The following is a 23,999-nucleotide window of genomic DNA, read 5'->3' as shown; positions in this document are numbered from 1 at the left end:
GTCACCATCCTCTTAGAACTGCAGAGCAAGAAGGGACCCTGTGGATCTTTGAGCCGAGCCCCTGTCAAGGAGGCACAGTGGGGTGTCAAATTCCTAACCACTGGCTCCGCAGCCACGTATCTTTTAAATCACTTGTGGTCAGTTTAACAGGATGTTTAAATCCCTTTAGGCAGTTAGTTCTGCAACATACTGTGCCATTCTTGATGTCCATGTGAAACATGCTAACAAAAATCTGTTTTCCCTTTGCAGTTACTCATTTTCCATGGTTGAATCAATCTGCTTTTCCATGTCCACCATTTTACCTTTAGCTCAGACTGGCTTTTCGTCTATGTCAACCTCTCTGGGCATATTTTAATGGTAAAGATTGAGCTGAATTACTGTGTTACAAGTTAATTTTTTTTTTCAAAAAAAGATCAAAATATTCTGCAATGGTTCTGTGATGTGTGAAATAATTTTTATCCAGAGTGATTTAGTGATGTGTCATTTATTCAGTTCTTCATGAAAGGGTCCACCAGATGGCAGCAAACATGTAAACATATAAATGAAAATGAGGAAATCTTATAATAATATTCTTAGAACTGCAGAGCTGGAAGGGACCCTCTGAATCATCAAGTCCAGCCCCTGTCAAGGAGGCACAGTGTGGGAGCCAACTTCTGGCTCTGCAGACAGATGCCTAAACCACTGAACTGTCAAACAGTTCTTATTAGAGATGGGGGTATTTGCATACGAATACAGATATCCACACACAGCTGGAGTTAAAGAGGGTCCGCCCCCTGGGGCCGAACCGTCCACTCATGCAGCTGCCATTGGCGGCCTTGCTCATCCTCCCAATCACTCCCAGAGTGCTGCTCTCTTCCTGCTCGGCCAGTGACTCAGCAACCATGCAGGGAGAGTTGTCCTCCCTCCCCTTTCCTGGACTGGCTAGCCGAGCAGGAAGAGAGTGGGATTCTGGGAGTGACTGGAAGGATGAGCAAGGCTGCCAGTGGCATGTAAATGGACAGTCCGGCCCCAGGGGGTTAACTCCAGCTGTGCTGGGATATTCATATACTAATATGAATAGTATATTCATATACTAATATGAATAGTATATTCATATACTAATATGAATACCCCCATTTCTAGTTCTTATCAGTATATAAGTCTTTAAAGTTTTGAACCCTTAAAAGAGCTTTCCTCTTCTAAACTAGGAGGAAAGCAATGCTGACAGGGTGGCAGAAAACATTCTTCTGCCCTCTCCCCATATTGAAATACACAGGAGCCCAGACTAGTCACATTATTTTGGCCTTTTTCAGAATCCAGCTCATGAAGCCCGGCCCACCTATATTCTATGCTTAACATGAGGCAGCTTTTTGTTTCTAATGAAGCTGAACAGAGAATAATTAAAGATAGACAATAGGGAGCATATCCTCCATATTCACCCAGTGCAAATGGCTTTCACAGTGATAGCCACAAACATGGACAGATGAGAGAAGGATAAGGCTATCTACAGCTATGAGTCATGGTGCTTTTCTGTCACCTCAGGTAAATGAGATGTGTGAAATCTGTATATTAGTGGCTTGGAAATGCAAAGGTAGTATGGCACTCATGCCCTGCTTGTGCCTTTCCCTAGTGATTTGGTTAGCTCTTCACCATGATGATAATCTGTTCCCCTGAAATCGCTGTTAAGCAAAAACAGCGAAAACAGTTTCCCTTGGAATGCATTTAAACCCATTTAATGCCTTACAATGGGGAAATTACCTCGTTGTCCAGCGAAGATCGCCCATGGGGAAGCCATTTTCTGAGCGCCAATCAGCTGTTAAAATGGCTGCCCTGGGAAGCATGGGTCCGGAAAACACAGGGCAGCCATTTGGCGGAGCCAGAAAACATCGTCTTGTGAACAAACAGTTCGTGAAGCACGGACCTAATCGACGTCAAGCGAAAATCCCCCATAGGAAACATCATTTTGCGATCACTATAGTGATCGCAAAAAAGTCACTGTCCTGCGGATTCGGCATACAGCGGGGTCATCATCTAGTGAGGTACCACTGTACAGATGGGTCTTTGCACATGCAAGACTTAATGTTGTACCTCCAGTACTACTTGAGGGTCGTACTAAAGGAACGCCATTCCTTTATAAAGGAACCCCATTACAAAACCAGATGTGTCCTTGCGGTGGTAGTGTTAAAATACTTGTTTTATTGTTCTGTTCTTTTTACAGAGAAGTGTGCAAAGAGTTAATTTGCCCTTTGTCAATCAAGAAGCCAGGACATTCATCTGAATTCTATGTATCTTTTCTTCCCGCAGACCAAGATAAACAAGTAACGGCACAGATGGCCAAATTTTTAGTAGTAGCAATTAAAATCAGGTCAATTATAGTTCTAAAGGAGTAATCTTATATATTTTTATCTGACTAATTTTGGTAGGTATAGTTATCCAATGATGTGTATTCATCTGTTATTTTGACTCAGGTGTTGATTCTGTATCTTTGTAGATTTTATACTTACTTTGCTATGGCATGTGGCTAATGCAAATAAACATTGATTGATTGATATGGATTATAGACTTCCTTCTTTTAAACAGCAAGTCTTACTGCAACTCCTATTTTCAAACATCATCACAATCAAGGTGATATCACATCACAACAGTGTGAACAACACTGCATGTCCTTGCATTGTCTTGAGGAATCCAGATTTAGAAAGAGTGTGTGCGAAAGAGAGGCTGAAGCTTTATGATACTGTTGGGACTGAGTAGAAGTGGCAGGATAACCACGATCCAATCCTGTTAGGGTCCAGTGGCTCACCACAAAATGGACTAAATTCTTCTCATTGACCACAGATTGAATGAAGCGGATACATATGGTTTGAAAGCTTCAAGTTAATTGCTGGGAAAAAAGTACTGGTAAGCATAGTGTCACAAAGGCACTTAAGGAAAGTGGCTTTGGAGCTCATAAAATAACACTTTAATTGGCCCCGGTGTGTTTAACCACAATGGTCTTGCTTTCTTTGTGAAAGCTATGTGACGTAAAACACTGTATGTAAACAATACTTGTTGATATGGTAAGCATTCCACTCCACTATTTGAGATTTTTCAGACTGTACCTGCCTGAGGTACAGAGCTTTTTCTAAACATAAGGAAAAAGAGGACGCTCAAGACTGATCATTTCTTTATATTTTGCCACAGGTCATTAACAATCGTTAACAGTGGTCTTTCTGGTGCGTGTGGTCCTCATCTTTCTGGAGACGGATGAAAGGGCAGCATAATAAATAGGAGACAGATTGTATCTAAGGCCTACACCCCTGTTGAGTGAGGCATAACACTGTCAAACTGCTATCATCTGGTTACTTTGGTCTCCCTGATTCCTTGACTGTTTATGACCCTTCATTCACCTTGGTTTTTGGAAAACAGGACTCAGATTATGATTCTTTAAGGGTGACATGGAAGTTACATAGAACTTTCATGCTTAGATGCTACTTTTTATTTTCTTCCACCCAAGTCTCATGAATATAAATGAAATCCAAAATCCACAGCTAGGCCATACCTCATTAGGATCAACTGTAAAATGAACTTGTTCAAGTGCAGTTGCTGATACCAAATAATGGACACAGAGAAGATTTGGTGGAATGTGATACAACAGTTGTTCTCTCTGTCAGTAAGATCAAGTTCTTTGACTTTACTTAGGTTTCCCAGAATCTGAATATTTCACTGCATCAGTTTACTTGATTTACATGAAAAGAAAAGGCTGTTTCTTGATGAACTCAGCATAATTTTGGTCATTCGGACTCCTTGGAAAATTATAATGATGAGATTGACCAAATCTCTTGAGGGTGTCTTTTGGAATATGCACAATTGGTTAAGTATTCTCTAGGGAATAGCCTCTTGATACAGATGCAAAGCTGAAGCAACAGTCACGATTTTCATATTTTAAAAAAGTTACTTTGATCTCAAGTAGCTAGCCTTAGCTAGTTCTGCTACATGTATTGCACAACTTACATAGATGAGTTAGGTGACAACATGAAGTAAGGGGGTGGATAAGCCCAGTCCCAGGCCTAGGCAAATGCATTATTTTCTCTCCAAGTATGTATTTAAATACAGTTTGTTTCTAAACCCTGAGAACTGCAACAGGGCATGCTGAGAAATACACAATGCACTAAGTTATAATCCATACTTTATTTGATAGTCAGTATCCTCTTGTGGAGCTTTGCTGGCATAGTGGAGATGATGTGGAGTGAGTGAGAGATAACCATATCTTTTTTCTTGATTTTGGGGTGCCTGTGATGTATTGACCTTGTTGTGTGCAGGTTGCATACATCCATAAATTGGAAAAAAAAAACCCAATAACTCTCTGGTTAGTAGCAACTGGCCACTGCCAGTGACGCTACTTCAGAGCTGTCCCTAGTCATATGGGCTCCAGGATCAAGTACCCCACCCAAAAAAAGATGGAGAAGAAGGTAGTGTCTCCCTGCGAAAGAAAGATGGTGCTTTTTTAAAGGTGGAAAAGGAATAGGAATGGAACGTATTGTTATCCCCCCCCAATTCTCATCTGTAGATTTACCTCTAGGTTTCAGTACCCTCTAATGTTTCATAGAATTTGCCCCCAGACCCTAGATTTTGAAATCTTGATAAAGTGTTTGCATGCGAACATTTTACATAGCCCTATGTGGCACTTCTGATTTTATAAAGAAAATACATTTTAAAGTCACATTGCTTCTGTTCCTGTTTTACTGGAACCGAAGCTGTTTTTCCTCATCTCCTACCTTTTTATAGTGTGCTCTATTTCCTTTAATAGCCCAACTTAACTACTAAGGGAAAAATAGTCACGGTATGATACTGTTAAGTATTATATTAATTAGAACAGTGGCGGAACATTTGGTCAGAGGTCAAGAAACACCACAGCTGTGAACAGAGCTTTGGAATGTCACACACTCAGGATCAGAAAAAACACAGCATTATAATGTATGCCTTTGAAGATAACGTGGTTTCCTTTCCAGGAAGATGTACTCGCAAAGAGAAAAGAATCACCCTCTTTTCATAGTTCGGAATCAGTGCTTGGCAGAATGAATGTCATATAGCACAAGATAACAGGCAAGTAATCAAAATCAGGAATGACCAAGAAGTGGAGAAAAGTCTTCCAGGAGAACAAAATTTACTGTGCTTGATTGGCTTTTGAACTTGGAAATGTCCCATGTCAGATTGTCAAGCATTTAAATTACATGCCAAAATTTACTTCTTGTTGAGGAAAGAACAGAATGATTCACAATCTTTTCATTTGTAATTCTATAGAAATGAGAGAATGTGAGGAAACTGAAAGGTCAGCTATCTCACATCAGTCATGGACTTTGTAACAGCCTGCTCACAAAGGGGCCATTACGTCACACTCAATCACTCTTCAGTACCACTGCCACCAACCATTCCCTCAAATGAGGCCAAAGGATGATTTCAAAAATAAAAATAAGGTTTATTGAGTACAACAAAAGGAATGGTAAATCACTAGTAGGTAAATAATACTATAATCACTTTAATAATATACAGTAACTGTCACACACACACTCTCACTAAATAGCACAGTTCTTATATCACAGTAGCTCCAGGCCCTAACCGTCCCTATCTCAAAGCCCTATCTAACTCTCTCACACCATTCACTCCCCTTATATACAACAGCTCCACCCCTTAAGTCCCACCCTCCGTCACGCTATTGGTAGATGACACTCAGCTTCAGCAGTGACAGGCAGGTGATGTCATAGCTGTCTGTAACAGACTTTATGCAGGGAAGGAGTAAATAATTAGAAGAGGTTCCTGAAAGAAACATGGCGAAACTTGGCTTCATTCAATATCTGGCATGTGTCTGGAATACACAGTAAGGGTGAACTTTACTAGTTCAGCTCTATGACTGACATCTCCCAGGGAGGAAATATATATGTAACTAAAGCTACAAATTTAAAACATATTCTTGGAGGAGTAAGGCCCATTATGAATGGGGGCATAGCTGGTATGTACCCAATGCAGTGCAATATGCAGAATGATAGGCAAGGACTCAGGAGACCTGAATTTGAATCCATGGTCAGCCATAGAAACTCACAGGGTGGGTGGTGGCACTGATAAAACCACTCCTTAAGCATCTCACCTACTTTGAAAGCCCCTTTTGGGTCACTATCAGTCAATTCAGACTGGACAGCACATAACACACACACTGGTATAGCTCTGTGGATCTGAGTGCCTGGCTGCAAAGCCAAGGGGACTGAGTTTGAAATTCTGCTGGGATTTCATGAGATGGAACAGCTGCAATCGCTTGGAACATATGTGGCTCACTGGGTTATATGCCCTGATGCCTATGGGGCTTTGGGCAAGCAGAATAAGCCCAAAACACTATCATAAGAATACCTGGAAAACTCTTGGGGCATCACAGTAAGTCACAATCAACTTGGTGGCACATACCAATAACAGTAACTATACAGAATGTCATTGAGTCGATTCTGACTTACGGTGACCCTCCCAGAGTTTTGCAAATGCAAAGTATTCTTAACTGATTGGCTACTGCTGGTTGGATTGCTCAGCAAGAGGGAGCACAGAAGTTAAATTCTCCACCATACCTTATAGGAGAAGTCTCAGTGTGTGTGGTCTTGGGCAAATTACATAGTCCTACAAGTGTGTCCAGCAGAAGGAAATGGCAAACCACTTCCACTTACTCTATACCTAGAAAAACCCTGTAAGGGTCACCATAACTCGGAGTTAACTTGAATTTTAGAGCATCTGAGTATGTAGATACTTAGCATATTAGTATTACTTAGCATATGTAGATACTTAGATATTAGCAGCAGATACCCTCCTGCTAATGTTTTCTTCCATTATATATTCTTTAACTGAATATGCATGCCTAATTACATGCTTCATGTCTATGTAATTATAATTGCATGCAATATATTTATATAAAATCCATTCTACATGCATTGACAGCCAGTGTGGTGCAAGAGATAGAATGTTAGACTAGGTCTCAAGAGACCCATGTAAACCCCTCCTTGAACATCTCATACATGATTTGAAAAAAAAAGACAAACTATTAAGGTGGCCTTAAGGCAGAAGTGACTGAACAGTACAACATACATGATATAAATCTCTATACTGTATAGATATGATAAATGCCCCTTTATTTATATTGTGCCATTGATTGCATTCTTGAGTCCAACAAAAGATAGGAATGTTTTGTGCACAAATTGGCCAAGTATGAACGTAGAGTAAATCAGCATTCATTAGTAAATCTCTGAGTGATTTCTAACTGATGTGAAGCACCTTGAACACCTAACTTTTTAAGAACATTATTTTAAAGGTCTTAATTTTGGCTGATATGGTCCTCCAGGATTGCTGGCGCAGAACACATTCTCAAGGCCTACAGACGCATTGTACAGTACTGTATACAGTTTAGGAAACATATTACATGTGCAAATAGGTCATAGATGGCTCACACCACAATGCAATAATGCAACACAATAATATAACAAATATATATCTGCAATTATAAACCACAAACACACCAGCTGAAATCCTGCTGCTTAGCATAGTAAGTCACCACTGGAGTATGGCCACTGAATTGATGCAAACTATGGAGGCTTTGACTCACTAAGTACCCACTGATTCAATGGGACCTGTTTACTACACAGAGCAACAGGATTTCAGTCACAGAGTCTCTGCCTTCCACACCTAATACTCTGCCCGCTCCTGCTTGCCTCCTTCCTAAAAGGGTAGAGGCACGGCCCCATCCATGTCCTCTTCTTTCTCAACTCCCGAACCCACTTCCCAGCAATGGGGGAGGAAAGGAGTGCCAGTGAAGAAATCACCAGCCCAACTTTGAGATCAGGCCCTGAAGGGAGGCAGTAGCAGAGAAGAACATTTTAAACTTTGAAGTACATTTTTCTGTTCCTCAGCTGAGTTGCAAAGTGAATGAATGGTACGGAGGTAATCTTTGCACAGATGCCTGCATTGCTGTGTGTGTGTATGTGTTCATGTGAGTGCACGTTGTGTGGGTGGTGAATACCCATTTTTGCCCCACCTCTGCCTGCTGCCTCTTGCTCCACCACCAGCTGCTGCTGGGCCTTCCACCAGGGTCACCAGCTGCCTCTGCTGTGCCCACTGCCTGACTGGGTGCACTTCATGGCCTTACTGGAGAATAAACTCTCATTTAGTCTCACAGCTGGCGTGTGTTGGCTTATACAGGCTGAACTGTTTCGCACGAAACCTGGCAAAAGACTCTGTTAGTTTTATGTGGAAGCCAAAAAACAAATCCACTATGAATAGTTCCAACAGATTCAGCTGCACAGAAGGAAAAAGCTAGGAAAAAGGAAACTTTTATTATGAGATACTGAAAACAACACAGGCAATAGTCAATGAGTTTCAATTTCCATTTTTAAAACTCTCGCAGAGAGAGAGAGAGACAGAGAGAGATGAAATAGTTCATGAACTGCTGCATAGCTCAGTAGTTTTAAGTTTCTGGTTGCAGAGCCATAAGCTGGGAGTTCAGTTCCCCATTGTGCCTCCTTGACAGGGTCTGGATTCAATTATCCATAGGGTCCCTTCCTATGATAATGATGTTAGTGATCTAAGCAACTCAGAATAGCTTGCTATGAATGCTAAAATCGTTTACTATTTATTTAAATATTTTTAAATTGTTCTTCTGCTCTTCTGAGCCTCTAATTTTTTTTTTAAGCCAGTGTTAAATACCGCAGGCCAAATAAAGTACTACAGCTTTGACTGCCCACTAGAAGCTCTGAAAGAATGGCGTCAGATGGATTTAACTCATATCTTCACCAACATAGTCTTTCAAGTAACAGAACATGAAGCATGCAAAGAATACTTATTAAGTTCTTGGTTCTTGTCTCTACCTAAGACCTCTTAATGAGGAATTTTCAAAGCTCATATTACTTGCCTACATGCAAAAATAAGACAAGGAAGGCTATTTCTCTTCATCATGGTTTCCGTAACAAGCACTAATCAAAAAAGGAGTGCCCTTTCACTTCAAGAAGAGAAACAACAGAACAAGAGAGCACAGAAAAAATGGTTGATTGCTAAAAGACATACAAACACTCCCACTGATATTTCTAATCCTTAAAATTTTGTACTACAATGTAGCGACCATTCATACTGTGTGCAAGTTTCATTATCTGCATGAAACTGCAATTTTGTGCAGTTCTCCTTACACCGTGCAAAATTCTTCCTCTTTTTCTCAATGGCTGGAATCCTATTGGTGTTCACATAAAATTGAGTGACTTGTTACAGCTAATTGTGGCTATTTTGGGACCTCAGTACTTCAGAATGACTACTTCCAATAAGATCTGTCTGTCCTGCAAGATGCTACATCTGAAAATGAGGATGCAAACCCTGAGAGAGGCCCAGACAGAGAAGACCAGAAGTCAGGCCTTCTCGGCAGTCTCTCCTCAGCTGTGGAAGGAACTACCCCCCCCCCAGCAATTCGTTTGGCCCTCCACTGGCAATTTTTTAAAAAAGTCACTAAAACCTGGTTATTTAAGTGGGCATTCCAAAATGTTATACCTGTGGACTCAGCTGAGTCTTCAGTCAGATGAGCAGAATAAAAGAAAATAAAAATTTGGCAAGGTGCTGAGTGAAACATTTTGTCACATACCCACAGGTTCTGGTACCTTGTCAATTATCAGCAATTAACCATAGCAAGTTATGCAAACCTTGAGGGAACACCAAATTGGATTCTGGCCACTGTCTTCTCTTGTTAAGAGAGCAACAACCCTCCTGTGGGATGAGATGAGTAATTTTACAGTTCCCAGCCTGTGACAATGAATCAAGCTACGATTTACATCCCTGTAGGACATGCACTGGATTATGGAGAAAGCTAGAGAATTCCAGAAAAACATTTGCTTCAGCTGTTGACTGTGTCGATCAAACAAACTATGGCAAGTGCTTAAAGAAATGGGAGTGCCTGACCACCTCATCTATCTCCTGAGAAATCTATATGTGGGACAGGAAGCAACAGTTAGAACTGGATATGGAACAACTGATTGTTTCAAAATTGGGAAAGGAGTACGACAAGGCTGTATATTGTCCCCCAGCTTATTTAACTTATATGCAGAATACATCATGCGGAAGGCTGGACTGGAGGAATCCCAAAATGGAATTAAGATTGCCGGAAGAAATATCAACAACTTCCGATATGCAGGTGATACCACACTGATGGCAGAAAGTGAGGAGGAATTAAGGAACCTTGTAATGAGGGTGAAAGAGGAGAAAACTGTCTGAAACTCAACATCAAAAAAACTAAGATCATGGCCACTGGTCCCATCACCTCCTGGCAAATAGAAGGGGAAGATATGAAGGCAGTGACAGATTTCACTTTCTTGGGCTCCATGATCACTGCAGATGGTGACAGCAACCATGAAATTAAAAGATGCCTGCTTCTTGGGAGGAAAGCGATGACAAACCTCAACAGCATCTTAAAAAGCAGAGACATCAACTTGCCAACAAAAGTCTGAATAGTTAAAGCTATGTTTTTTCCTGTAGTGATGTATGGAAGTGAGAGCTGGACCATAAAGAAAGCTGACTGCCAAAGAATTGATGCTTTTGAATTGTAGTGCTGGAGAAGGCTCCTGAGAGTCCCCTGGACTGCAAGAGAACAAACGTATCTAATCAACCCTCAGTGCTCACTGGAAGAACAGATCCTGAAGCTGAGGCTCCAATACTTTGGCCATCTCATGAGAAGAGAAGACTCCCTGGAAAAGACCATGATGTTAGGAAAGTGTGAAGGCAGGAGGAGAAGGGGAGGACAGAGGATTAGATGGTTGGACAGTGTCATCGAAGCGACCAACATGAATTTGACCCAACTCTGGGCGGCGATGGAAGACAGGAGGGCCTGGCGTGCTCTGGTCCATGGGGTCATGAAGAGTCAGACATGACTAAACGACTAAACCACAACAAGGGCACATCACGGGAGCTATGCTGGCAGATGACAACAGGGTATGTCCACGTCATCATCAGGCCCCTAGCAGAAGTGACAGGGGGAGCTTTCCTCCCCAATGCATCCTCTTGGACCCCAACTTCAGTCCTCTTTCCCCATCTCTATGTGGTAAAGTAGCTGCAGGAGGTAAGTGCTCTCAGCCAGCTTTGCAAATATTAGTTGAGTACCAGGCAGGATTCAGCCAGGGCTTGAAAGCATCAACTGAGAGATGCCACCTTTGAATAGTACAGTCAGAGGTTAGGGTTCAGTGGAGTTTCTTGATTCTCTCCCCAGTCACTCAGTGTTTTGAAATGTTTAGGAACTGCCATTTGTGCGGTGGCATTGGAGGGTGCTTCCCAGATGCTGTATAGGGGTGGAAGGAAGTCTTCAACTCTGCAGCATTTAGGATCCAAGCCATGATAGCAGAACATTTAGTTCTGGTGCAATTGTTTTTATTTACCCTCCTGGTGCTGCAGGGTTTTTTTGTTTTTTTATTTTATTATTATTATTTTGCAATTTCCCAGAACAGCAGGGCATATTCAATGGATATGAAATGACACTGCTAACTTCTGGGTACGACAAATACAAATTCATAAACATGTGTTTTTTCCCAATGTACGGGAAATCAGACATCTGGTATCAGAGAGGAAGTCAAGGCACCTAATGTTTAGCCTATTTAGAGACAGGCAGGAAGATATTGGAACGTGTGTTCCTGCCTGGCTTGACTTCAGCTTATTCTCTACAAGCAGTTTAGGATGAAGAAAACAGGGAAATCCTAGGGAGAACAAGGATTTGCTTGTTTGCCACAGTATGTCCCCACTCACTTATAGAGAAAACTATAAAGTATACTTTTTTAAAAGAACAGTATGGGATTGCAGAAATGGCTTGGTTTGTAGACATAACATTAAGTCATGGGGGGTCACGGAAGTTATTTACACAGAAGTGTATGGAAGATACAGAACACCAAAAATAGATTGAAAGGTATGTGTGATTGTAGGTTGCATTAATGGAGTCACTCTTCCCACATCACAAGGGGAAAAAATAGATATGCTTTACACTTATGTTGGAACGTGTCCAGTGTGGGGCTTTGCAGCTTAATAGCATGTAGACAGACTTGGACACATTCACAGAGAAGCAACAAATAGAGAAATAAAATCCTGTTTAGTCTGCAAAATTGAAAACTATGGACACCATCATCCTTAAATAGTTGAAGGACTATGCCATAGAGAACTAGGATGTTAGGGATTACAGTGCACATAACAGATACCTCGTTGCCTGAAGTGATTGATATTTCTCTGCATTGCATATACAAAAGATAGCTCAGTCAAACCGTGAATCACAAGGCCAAACTATATATTAGAGGCAGCCTACCATAACTTATATGCAGAATACATCATGTGAAATATCAACAACCTCCGATATGCAGATGATACCACTCTGATGGCAGAAAGTGAGGAGGAATTAAAGAACCTCTTAATGAGGGTGAAAGAGGAGAGCGCCAAAAACGGTCTGAAGTTCAACATCTAAAAAGTAAGATAATGGCCACTGGCCCTATCACCTCCTGGGAAATAGAAAGGGAAAATATGGAGGCAGTGACAGAGTTTACCTTCTTGGGCTCTATGATCACTGCAAATGGTGAGAGCAGCCATGAAATTAAAAGACACCTTCTTCTTGGGAGGAAAGCGATGACAAACCTCAACAGCATCTTAAAAAGCAGAGGCATCACCTTGCCAACAAAGGTCCGCACAGTCAAAGCTATGGTTTTTCCAGTAGCGATGTATGGAAGTGAGAGCTGGACCATAAAGAAGCAGGCAGAACCCACAAGTTAGCATTGCTAGCAGCGTTGTGTGTGTACTCTCCAAAGTTTCTTGCACCTGCTAGCATACGCAGAGGCAGGCAGGCAAACATTCTCACACCTACACATGAAGAGGCTTTCTGTTTCTGGTAAGATGCCTAGCAGATTATAACTGAGAGAAGAAGCCTCGGGATTTAGAAAGTAGAAACAAGCTCTTTATTTCTTTACATGAGTCATTAAAAAGCTCTGGCTCAACGCGTTTTGGCGAAGCCTTCTTCAGGAGCTTGTTTCTACTTTCTACATCCTGAGACTTCATCTCTCATTTATAATCTGGACTTCGGTGGATGTACCAGTTCCTTTTGTTTTGTTTAAGATGCCTAACAGGGCTGGAATAGCTTGGGTAGCCTGAGCCTAAGTTAAAGCTGTGTCCTATTTGTCCTAGTGGACCAGCCTCTATTCCTTAAGGATATCCCTCTTGCAAAAGGTAAAGGTAAAGGTTCCCCTTGACAATTTTTGTCCAGTCGTGTTCGACTCTAGGGGGAGGTGCTCATCCCCGTTTCCAAGCCATAGAGCCAGGATTTTGTCCGAAGACAATCTTCCGTGGTCACATGGCCAGTGCGACTTAGACACGGAACGCTGTTACCTTCCCACCAAAGTGGTCCCTATTTATCTACTTGCATTTGCATGCTTTCGAACTGCTAGGTTGGTGGGAGCTGGGACAAAGTGACGGGAGCTCACTCTGTCGCGTGGATTCGATCTTACGACTGCTGGTCTTCTGACCCTGCAGCACAGGCTTCTGCGGTTTAGCCCGCAGCGCCACCACGTCCCTCCCTCTTGCAGTGATGGGTTAACTGTACTGTACAGATGGGACCTTGCAGGTGTCCCAATACACCTGGCATGTGATAGAGAGGAATAGCTGTGAAGTCCGGGAATAATCACTAGCCAACAATAACTAGGAGATTGTCTCTCTTGTCTCTAGCAAATCCTTTCTGAAGCAAACTCAGGAGAAAAGTGGGGTAAAAATATTTTGAATAAATAAATATTCATCTAGTCATTAAAAAGTTCTCAACACCCCATCAACAGAAATCGTTGTTCATGAAAAACAGACAATCCTTCTTTTGGGATCTTCTCAGTTCATTGTTTCTCCACAGCTTACAAGGCTTGCCAACTGTGTTTTTTGCCTCCTCTGAATACATCGGCTGGCTCATCCAGGCATAAATGAATCTGCCTTTCTTATGCTAGTACTGGTAGTACTTACTGGTGTTGTGCAATGTTAATGCAGTTGTTACAGACTTCTGCCAATAACCTTGTTTTCATCTAGCCAATCCCAATATACTGTCTTTGAAAGATTCATCATTTATGCACTCTCTGCTTCCTAGAAATCTTAGTTTCATCATCATCACCATCATAATTGTCATCACTTCTTGACATAAACATAAATCTTATTTTCATGACACATTCCTAAAATTCTCCTCCAGACTAGAAGATTAACATGATTAATTCTTACTACTATTCCTCATTTCTTCTTTGGGCAATCATTTGGGAAAATTTATTGCAAAGCATTGTTTCTTCTCTGGAATTTGCAGTCCAAATAAATCCCCAAAAAACCTATGCTTATTTGCATTTTGTTTTGTTTTGTTCCCCTTTTGGCTGTTTTCTTACACAAGATTAAGTTTGACAGATTGAGTGTGGTTGGTTTCAAAGGGAAGTGTTAATCAGTGCATTAAAAATACACGGAACTGATGATCGTAAGAGCCTGAAATTGACAAAAGCAAAAAGAAGTAGAAAAATTCAGGAACGTCTGGTGTAAGCAACTCAGGACTTCATCTTGTGCAGGAAGCAGTAGGCAAGAGTTGCCTAGATGCTAATAAATAATCCTGCAGATAATGGCAATCTAAGGAATGATGCATAGGATTTCACTGGAGGAAACCAAGAACGTTTTGTTGGCTGGGAATTCCTGGGAGAAAGAAGAAAAAAGGCAGAAAATACTACAGAAAGTGTAGCAAGCATCTTTGCTACAGGGGTACCAGAAAGAAAATGGCCCATTCTATGTGGTAACATCACTTTGTATTTACGGATATGGTGGTACCCCCATGACCTGTGGAACCTGCCAATCCCAGTCGTAATTGGTACAGAATGTATAAATCTGTCCCCTGATTTATCTTCGCATAATTGTACATAAATGAGTTAAGGGCTGTGGTTGAACTGGGAATGTCGGTGTGTCACCCTGTAGTGATAGAGGCAAGGTAATCTCCACAGCCCAGAAGATAGGCCACTAATAATACTAGTGCCCCATAGATACTACTATATATCATGTTACTTAAAAATTCAGTGATCTGGTCTGACCTGTAATGCCTCGGGGCCCACATAAGCCAGAGATAACTTTCTCCCCTGTGTTCTACTATTACACTGCAAATGAAATTAAATAATCCTTCACTTTAAAAAAAATCCCTGTAATTACCTGTACTGTCTTTCTGCTGCCACTTTGAATCATCAGAAAAGGGGTCCTTGGTGGCTACCTCACAGCTCTGAGACAGTCTTTTTCCATGAACTGTAATCAGTTCTGACACAACCTACTTCCAGAAAGGGCTATAAAATAACCTTATGGCTCTACATTGAGGAAGTCCTATCAAGATAAAGGGGCATTAGTTCAATGTGCTACAGTGTTTGTACATTTGTTAGATGAGTCATATTCTATGTTGGCTCTGTTGCATCTTTAAACTTTTCTTTTCCTGTATTCATGAGTTAGGGCTGGATTGGAACTGAAATAACTGAAAACATCTGAACAGAACAAGAACATGAAGCAAAAAGAAAATGGAAAGTAGAAATAATTAAAAAGAAACATCTGATCCACTCTTGGAAACAATTAAAGCACTTAAATACAGACCAACTGAAAGCCTACATTCTCAGACAATAACTGCCAGAATTCCCCAGTGACCAGGGAAATGGGAAGTTATGGTTCAAAAAGAGCAACTCAAAAAAGATCTAAAAATGCACTACATGTTTGCTTACTGAAGAAAATTGTATGGTTCTAGAACAGGAAAGCTTGCTTAGATCATTATGTCTAAGGACTATAGACAAAAAGAACTGGGGAATTCCATCTTCATTTGCCATGAATCCTCAGATACAAATTATCAGATCAAACTACCTGTTCTTGTTCAATCATCAAGATATGTTTTTGTTCCATTAATAATATTTCAAAAATTATTACAAGAAACCTCAAGGCAGATACATCATCTTTATCTGTGAATGAAGCTGCTCCTCTTTCTGGTTTCTGACCACAAAGTTGACAAGCTAGTATGTCTATATTTCTAGCCATACAAGGCAGAGCAAACTGCCAGACCTCGCGGGAATACCACCAATACTCACATGCTAAATACCCCTGAATACATGCGAATCCAGACCTATACTCTATGCAGAAGGACAGACGATTTTTGAGGGGTTTTTTTGGACCTCCTGAACAAGCAGGTTTCTGCCAGCTCTTGTAGACTTTACATAAAGCCAAACCTCAGGCTATGCAAGCGAAGAAGGTCAGCTTCCATTTCCAGGCCAGTCTAGTTGTTAAAGAATCAAAAATGTTTCCTTGAAGTGTATAACAGCACGAACAATGTGATGCAGAAGATAGTGCACACAAACACCCATCATACTAGAATCCGAGTCTACGGGAGCCGGCTAGTAGGAGGTGCAGGGCAGAAAAAAGGAAGAATTCCTTGAAACATCACATGGTTAAACTTCACTGCCATGAGATGTAATGATGGCTTTAAAAACTGGGCCAGCTAATGATATACCCCTTTTGCCAACCCGCAAAAACCAAACAGCATAACCACAAAAAGAGGCCACATGGCTTACTCAGAGAAGTGATCTGGGAGGCATCTGTAGCTCTTGGGAAATTCCCCTTCTGATCTCAGGGGTGATCTTAGAACATTTCATAACCCTCTCCCTGAACCTGTGTTTCATTAGAAAAGATTTGTCTCCATTTCCCCAAAAATGGCACATTCAAGTGCAATGAGCAGTTTACACAGTTCTCTTAGAGCCTGGTAACACTAATGATATACTGCACCTCAAAATATGCTGCAGTGTTAACAAAAGCAATTTATGGTCACATGGTAGTCACATGGTCTTAGAATTGCTGGGCAACTGCTCATCTTTTTTTTTAAGATGTGGCTCTTTAGTGGACTGCTGGATACCTCAGTGGTTTAGGCTTCTGGCTGTGGATCCAGAGGTTGGGAGTTCGATTCCCCACTGTGCCTCCTTGAGAGGAGCTGGACTCAGTGATCCATAGGGTCCCTTCCAGCAGTTCTAAGATGAAGATTAGTGCTTTGCCAGCAGCAGCATCTTTCCCAATGTCTCTGACGGAGAGAGTTGGTGCCAGCTGGTCCTTTGTTACTGGTGGGGGCTGCTGTCAGAAGCACATTTCCCAGCATCTCCAATGGGGAAAGAGACACTTCGTGTTTGTGATGGGGAAAATCATTCCCTCTTCTCCTCCTTTATAATCATAGTTTTGTTTTACAAAGGAAGGAACAATTTCTCCCCACCAAACTTTTCTCTCTGCTGATTCAAAAGTTTCCACTCACTTCCCCTCTTGCCAGCCCAGCAGCGTCTTCTCCCACTCCAGCAGAAACAGGAGTGGCTGTGGGAGGCAGCCCTTGCAAGGCAGTTTACACCGACAGAGGCATTCATATATGCTAAAATGCTTGCAAATGAACCAATTTTACACCCATGTTAAAATAAACTGCCTTCTGCCAGCACAGTAAAATGCTACACTTCCAATCCAAAAAAGCATCATTCCTGGGCAAACAAATCCATACTTCCCTTTACATCATGTAGTCACCTTATTTTGCATCATTGTAAGTCACGCTAAATCCATTTCAACATCAGTTCTTATTGCCAGTGTAACCACGTTCTTAGGGTGAGAAACTACAGCAAGAGCCTTAAATCAGCAAAAGAATCACACATGGGAGAAACCTTAGTTATCTGGACAAAACTTTGAGTAGAGTATGCATGCACATGTGCATGCACACGCATGCACAAATGCACACATGCACACACACGTGCACATACACAAACTACTGTATCAAAGTTGCTATGCCGGAGAAAAGCGCTACACATGTTCAGTATGGGAAGAGTTTCCATTATAGCAAAGCATTATAATGCATCAAGAAATTCACAGGGCGTCTAAATGGCTGCATGTGCACAGCTACTTCATGAAAGAGCACTTTTAAACCAAGGAGTCCCTGCAGTGTTTTCTTCATTAGCCACTTGGGCCATCCTAAAGAGTATTGGGCCCTGCAGCAAATCAGATAGCCAATCAGATCTGTCTCTATAATGGCAACTGAGAACAAATGAAGTCAACTGAAAGGAGTAAGAGAAAGAAGCCAGAGAACGCAGAGTCAGCAAACACGGGATTCCCCTACCCCAAGATATTCATCATTGTTGACAAAATATGGTAAGTTTGACTCTACTGAAAATATTTCTGCTGAAAATATTGAGCAGCTCATCACCTCTAAGTATCAGGATCCTAAATATCATAGGTACACAGGAGTGTACCTCTGAGATTGGGCAACCAGTCAAAACAACATTCCGTAAGCCTCTACTGATAGGAAGAGCAATTCAGAGAGAATGCTATAATTTTTGAATGCAATGTCTAGCCCACACCATGATTGGCACAGTGATTATAGACCAGTGTTTTTCTGACCTGAGAGTTCCCCAAGGGGACCACAAAGTGTTTTCTAGGGAGTCATGGGTCTTATGTACTGTAGCCCTTATTTAATAATTTCTTCCTTGACTTTTCTGACCAGGATATTAAAGTTAGTGTGTATGTGTATGTGTGAGAAACTGGCCCTTTGGGGGAGAAAGAAGCCTCTACTGTAATTTCTGAGAAGGGATGGCTTTACTAATTAAAATGCCTTTTTATGCAAATTTGTGGGGCTGCCGATTACTTGGCTATTATAAAAGGGGGTGGTGACTCAAAAATGATTGGTCTAAAACATGGTTTGTATTTTATTATCACTGTCCTTGGAGACCAAGGCCAAGATCATCCACAGTCTTATATTCCTGATCACTATGGCAAAAATGTAAAAACTGAGTCTATCCTTCTTTGGGCACAACATGAGAAGGTATGTTTCTCTAGAAAAGACAATAATGTGGGGAAAGATTGAAGGCAGCGGGGGGGGGGGAGACCATATAAGAGATGGATTGACTCTCAAAGTAAGGCACACCCTTGAGTTTACAAAAGCTGAACAAGACAGTTGAGGACAGGATATTTTAGAGATCCCTTTCATATGATCACCGTAAGTTGGAGGTGATTTGATGGCACACAACATTTTCTGGGTCCCATATATTGTGTATGAATTTTGTATTAATGGATTTGGAGTCTTTGTGGGTTGAACTAAGTATTGATTTTGGGGGGGCTCTTATAGCCTTCTTTTTCTTGAACAATGGCCCACATTGTTTATATTTAGAAATTACTATGCCTCAGCAGCTCTCTTACAGAGGCCCTTGAGTCACACAGAGGTAGAAGCGAAATTGCTTGCCTGTCAACTCTCAGTCAACTTGGAAGGCCAAGTCAGAGGCAAGTTGATACTTGCTGTACTTTCCTTTCTGAACTTCTTGTGAAAGATCCAACTATTCTGTTTCCCCTTCCTGAAAAGAAGCAATAGAGAAAAGAAGACCAGAGTTTCCTTTCTAAATTATTCTGTATATCTTCCATTACTGCACAGGCCAGAAAGCCTGTTTTAATCCAGATCAACTCAATTATATCTCAGTCTGATTCCTAGACAGCTTTTAACTGCTCTTACTTCCATTGTCTGCAATGATGTGATGTCATCAGCTTGTCCTTCTCTTAAGTGGAATCAAGAGTTTGTGGGTAAATTCCTACACACAAAACTAACCTTTCCAAAACTCAGGCTGGTGGTGATTTCAAAATAAAGAATAGACTGAATTCAGTCCTACCAAATAGGTACTAGGAAGGAAACAGAAGTATATGATGAATTATTCAGATATGTTGTGTTGTTCAGTACAGGGCAGCTTCTTTATTCTCAGGATTCAGTCTTGAACTACAAGACAAATGTTCTTCTTGTTGACCACCATATGTGTAGTAACTTCTCATGATAACAGGTGGCTCGTACAATTGACAGGCTTTGCACCAGGTATGTTATCCCTTTTCTGTCTGTCTAGTTTTATATCCATTGAGTAAACTACCATTTGATAATACATGCATTTAGCTTCTGATCTCAGCAATTGTTTCTGTTGCAGCTGAAAGACTAAACAACAAGAAGCTGTCTTACATTGTACCAGTTTAGACCCATGGTCCATCTGGATCAGCATTATCTGGACTAGGGTGGGAAGCTTCTACTGGATCAAGGGCCACTTTTGATGGCAAGAGTCTGGTTGTGGGTCCTGAGATCAGTTGGGTGGTGCCACAGAAAAAGCGGAGATGACTTTGTATTTTCTTAGAATTTAATCAACAGTTATTCACGTAACTGTCTCCACCAAAGCACAAAGACTATGGTCAAAATCCTGTTGGTTAGCATAGTAAACTCATTACATTAAGGCCACTGAATCAATGGGGACTTAGTGAACTCCTCTGTGAGTGCTCTTGATTCTAATGGGCCTACTGTAACTGTGACTTACTATGCTAAACTTTCATGCCATAATTGCTCCATGTTATGTTGTGTTGATACTTCTAAAAACTTACTAACAAAGTCACCCTATTAGAGTTAGATTATGATTCTCTTTTAATGCTTTGGGGAGTTCCTAGCAAACCTAGCCTGAGCCACTTTCCTGCTAGTTGAGACAGTGCAGAATATTCCCTTTCTGGCAATCTCAGTGTGTTGTAGTCAATTATTTTGGCATTTGAGGCAGAGAAGCTCACCAAATGGAGACTCTTAATCTTACACTTTTTCCCAAAGCAGCGTTTCAGGACACAAACAGCAGAAAAAACTTCACAGTCAATTGGCAGTGAATGATCTGGCAGCTGGTCGGTTAAAGGCTTTTCATTTTTCGCAGAACAGCGCAAAAGAGTAGAGGGCAAATCTTTCATCCTGCGCTTCTTTTGACTTCATTAAGGCTGCAGTTCAAGACACTGTTGCTACAGAATAAATTCCATAGAATTTAATGAGGCTTACTCCGAAACAAGACAAGTATGGGACTAGACTCTCAGAGGACTTAAACTTCTAGGTATAGGACAGCTTTATGCTGGATCAGTCTTGCTCCTTTAAACCAATTATTATTCACTCCAGCTGCTGGCAGCTCTCCAAGGGTATTTCCTAGCTGTGCCTCCTCTAAGATCTGGCAGATACCAGGAACTAAGCAGAGACCTCAGACTTTGTGCATTCAAACCATGTGATCTTATATGGCTTTCTCTCTGTCCCCTGCTGGGCCCCTTCCTGAGCAACTGAAGTGATTGCATAGCACATTGTCTCCTTAAATTAGGGTTTTACCTTCTGTCCTTGCCCTTCATTGTTTGATCTAATGGGAAATACCCTGGGAGAACGTTCATAATTTTTGTCAAGGCTTAACTTCCAAAATTGAGAAATTCAAAAGCTGACTGAGGGCATCCAGACAGATGAGAGATGAGGGATTCTCATGTGTACAGCTGCAGTCATGTAGAGCAGTGGTGAAGATGTTGTCAAATTACCACTTGCATCATCTTTCACTACTGGCTGTGCTATGGCAGATGGGAACTAGAGACCAACTGCACCTGGAAGGCTGCAATGTATGTGCCCTGGAAGCAGTTCCATCATACATTCAGCTGAGTGTCTGGAGGACAATACAATTCAATTCCACCATCCACACACCCAGCGAATGAGGGCTTGTGTGTGTATACTGTAGTCTTTTAAAAAGTAACTTGGAGGCCCGTGGCACATTGGTTAAACTGCAGCACTGCAATCAAGCCTCTATTCATGACTTGACTTGGATCCCAATTGGATCAGATAGCCAGCCTTCCATCCTTCAAAAGTTGGTAAAATGAGTACTCACCAAGAGGCAAGTTGTTGTTTGAATAATTATGTTGTACAGTAAACCACCCAGAGAGTGTTCCAGCACTATCAGAGAGTATATAAGTTAAAAAAAAACAACAACCCAGCAACAAGAACTGTTTGAAGCACTCTTGGGCATCTAGTACAGATACTAAAATGTAGCCTTCCAACAGCAGCTATTGGAGGGGGTGGGTATACAAAGGGTTTAGACCAGGGTTGTCCAACCTTTCACCTTCTCTGGGCCACATTAGAAGATGAAAATGTGGTTTGGGCCGCACATAAATTTGGTTTGGGCCGCATGGGGGGGCAGCCCTAGCCGTCCTCCACAGCCCCGCTCCAAGTGCGCTTACCTGCAGCTGCGATCTCAAACAGCAGAGGCTGCCAGCTTCGACTCCGGCGGCTTTATGGGGCCGGGAGGGGGTCCACCTATTGATGGGGATGGCACAATGCAGTCACACAGCCCCCCTATCCCCTCCCCTCCCACTCCTTCCTTCCTTCCATCTCTCCCCCTCCACTGTTGTGACATGCCCCGGCCGCATTCCGGCCGCAACTGCCGGCAGTGTAACTCGAAACTTTGGAATTTCTTTAAAAATAAAAAATTGCACTGGGCCGCATTATGAGCTCGGGCCGCAGGTTGGACAAGCCTGGTTTAGACTGAAGACAAGTGGAAGCAAAATATGAGGGTATATATTTAAGGAGGCTCATTTCTAAGACAACGGATTGACCTTTGGAGTGCAGTAATACCCTGCTTAGAGAAATCCCCTCCCCACAGCACTGTTTCATTATAGCCTTCAAAAACCATTTTGAGATGGGAGTTGTGTTTGTTTAGGAGGGGAACAGCCAGTGGCGTAACAGGGCATGGGCATGCAAAAAGCACAAATATTACCTTAAATGGGGTCATTTTCAATAGCAGTTGGATGGTAATCCAGACATCCTAGCAAACAGAATTGGAATGTGTTAAGTTATGAAAAGGTAGAATTTGGTCTAGGTAGATTTTTTTAAAGGCTGCAAAAATATGTAGAATCGGTTTGTATTATTGTATTCCAATCCTTATGTTGTCTGAAAAATAAAAACACCTTTGATTTGTACAACAAACATCTTATTTCCTAGGGGCCATGATCAAATCACAAACATCCCACCACACTGGAAAGTTGGCCATAGCTCAGGAAGGGGAGATCGGAAGGGAAGAAAAATATGCCTTTTAAAAGGCTTACAGTTTGGGAACCAGTTGTCCTAGCAAAAGGCTGAAGCCAAATTCTTTCACAAAAGTGGAATGGAAGGTTCAGAAGGAGCCCCTTGAGACCTAAGTGTTTGGAGAATTGTGTGAAGGAACACACTGGATATCTCATGGAACAGTGGCAGGGGGAGATCTCTGGGCAGGATCTCTGCTGCAACTCAGTTCAGGGAGAGCTGGGGATGTCACATATTCGCCTACAGGTTTTCTAGCTAATCAGATGACAGTGGTATTTTCACAAATCTTTAGGGCATTGTTTGCCCTTAGTAGGAACTGGTAGCAAAACATAATAGTCTGATGGAAATATCACCAGACACTTCTCTATGTGACCCAATTTCATCATTTATTTCACTTACGTGCAACAGCAATATGATCAGGTAATGTAGGCTGTGTGAAAAGATAGCTTCTGTATCTCAAAAATTATACAAATTTTGTGACTAAGCAGCAATTTGAACAAGGTTCTCCCTGTTCCAAATTTAATACCCCAGTTCTTGCACTGTATCAACTCTTTCAGACCAGCACTGACTATATAAATAGTGCAGAGGATGCAAAAAAATGCAGTTATTAATGCACGTGATTCACATATTATGCAAATTAATCTGCTGAGATTTGGAGCACTGGAATATAGCAACTCTAATTTTGACCCCCTCTGACACTGAGAAGAGCATTGGCTAGCAATCAGGAGCTTTAGGTGTGATCAGACAGAGCAAAAGCTTACATTTTGGATCGATCGTGACACAATCCAGTGCAAGCTGTATCCCAGCAATCACACAATGTACAGCAGCTTGCAAGCCAGCCCAACCACGATCTGTGCCAATGTTGGACCTATTTGGTCCGCTGGCAGGGCTACGCTTTTGAGGGGCCAGGCTAGAGCAATACCTGCACAGACTGAAAGGCTGCTTTAAGGGAGTTTGTGCCCCTTTCGACCATCAGGTGTATTGCTTTCTCATCTCCTGATTGCACTCAAACTTTCCTGGCTTTGGTTGTTGTGGGTTTTCCAGGCTGTTTGGCTGGGTTCTTAAGGTTTTTCTTCCTAACTTTTCACCAGTCTCTGTGGCCAGCATC

Source organism: Pogona vitticeps, chromosome 3, assembly GCF_051106095.1.
Source record: "Pogona vitticeps strain Pit_001003342236 chromosome 3, PviZW2.1, whole genome shotgun sequence".
In the NCBI taxonomy this organism is placed as follows: Eukaryota; Metazoa; Chordata; class Lepidosauria; order Squamata; family Agamidae; genus Pogona; species Pogona vitticeps.
This window is presented reverse-complemented; position numbering follows the sequence as displayed.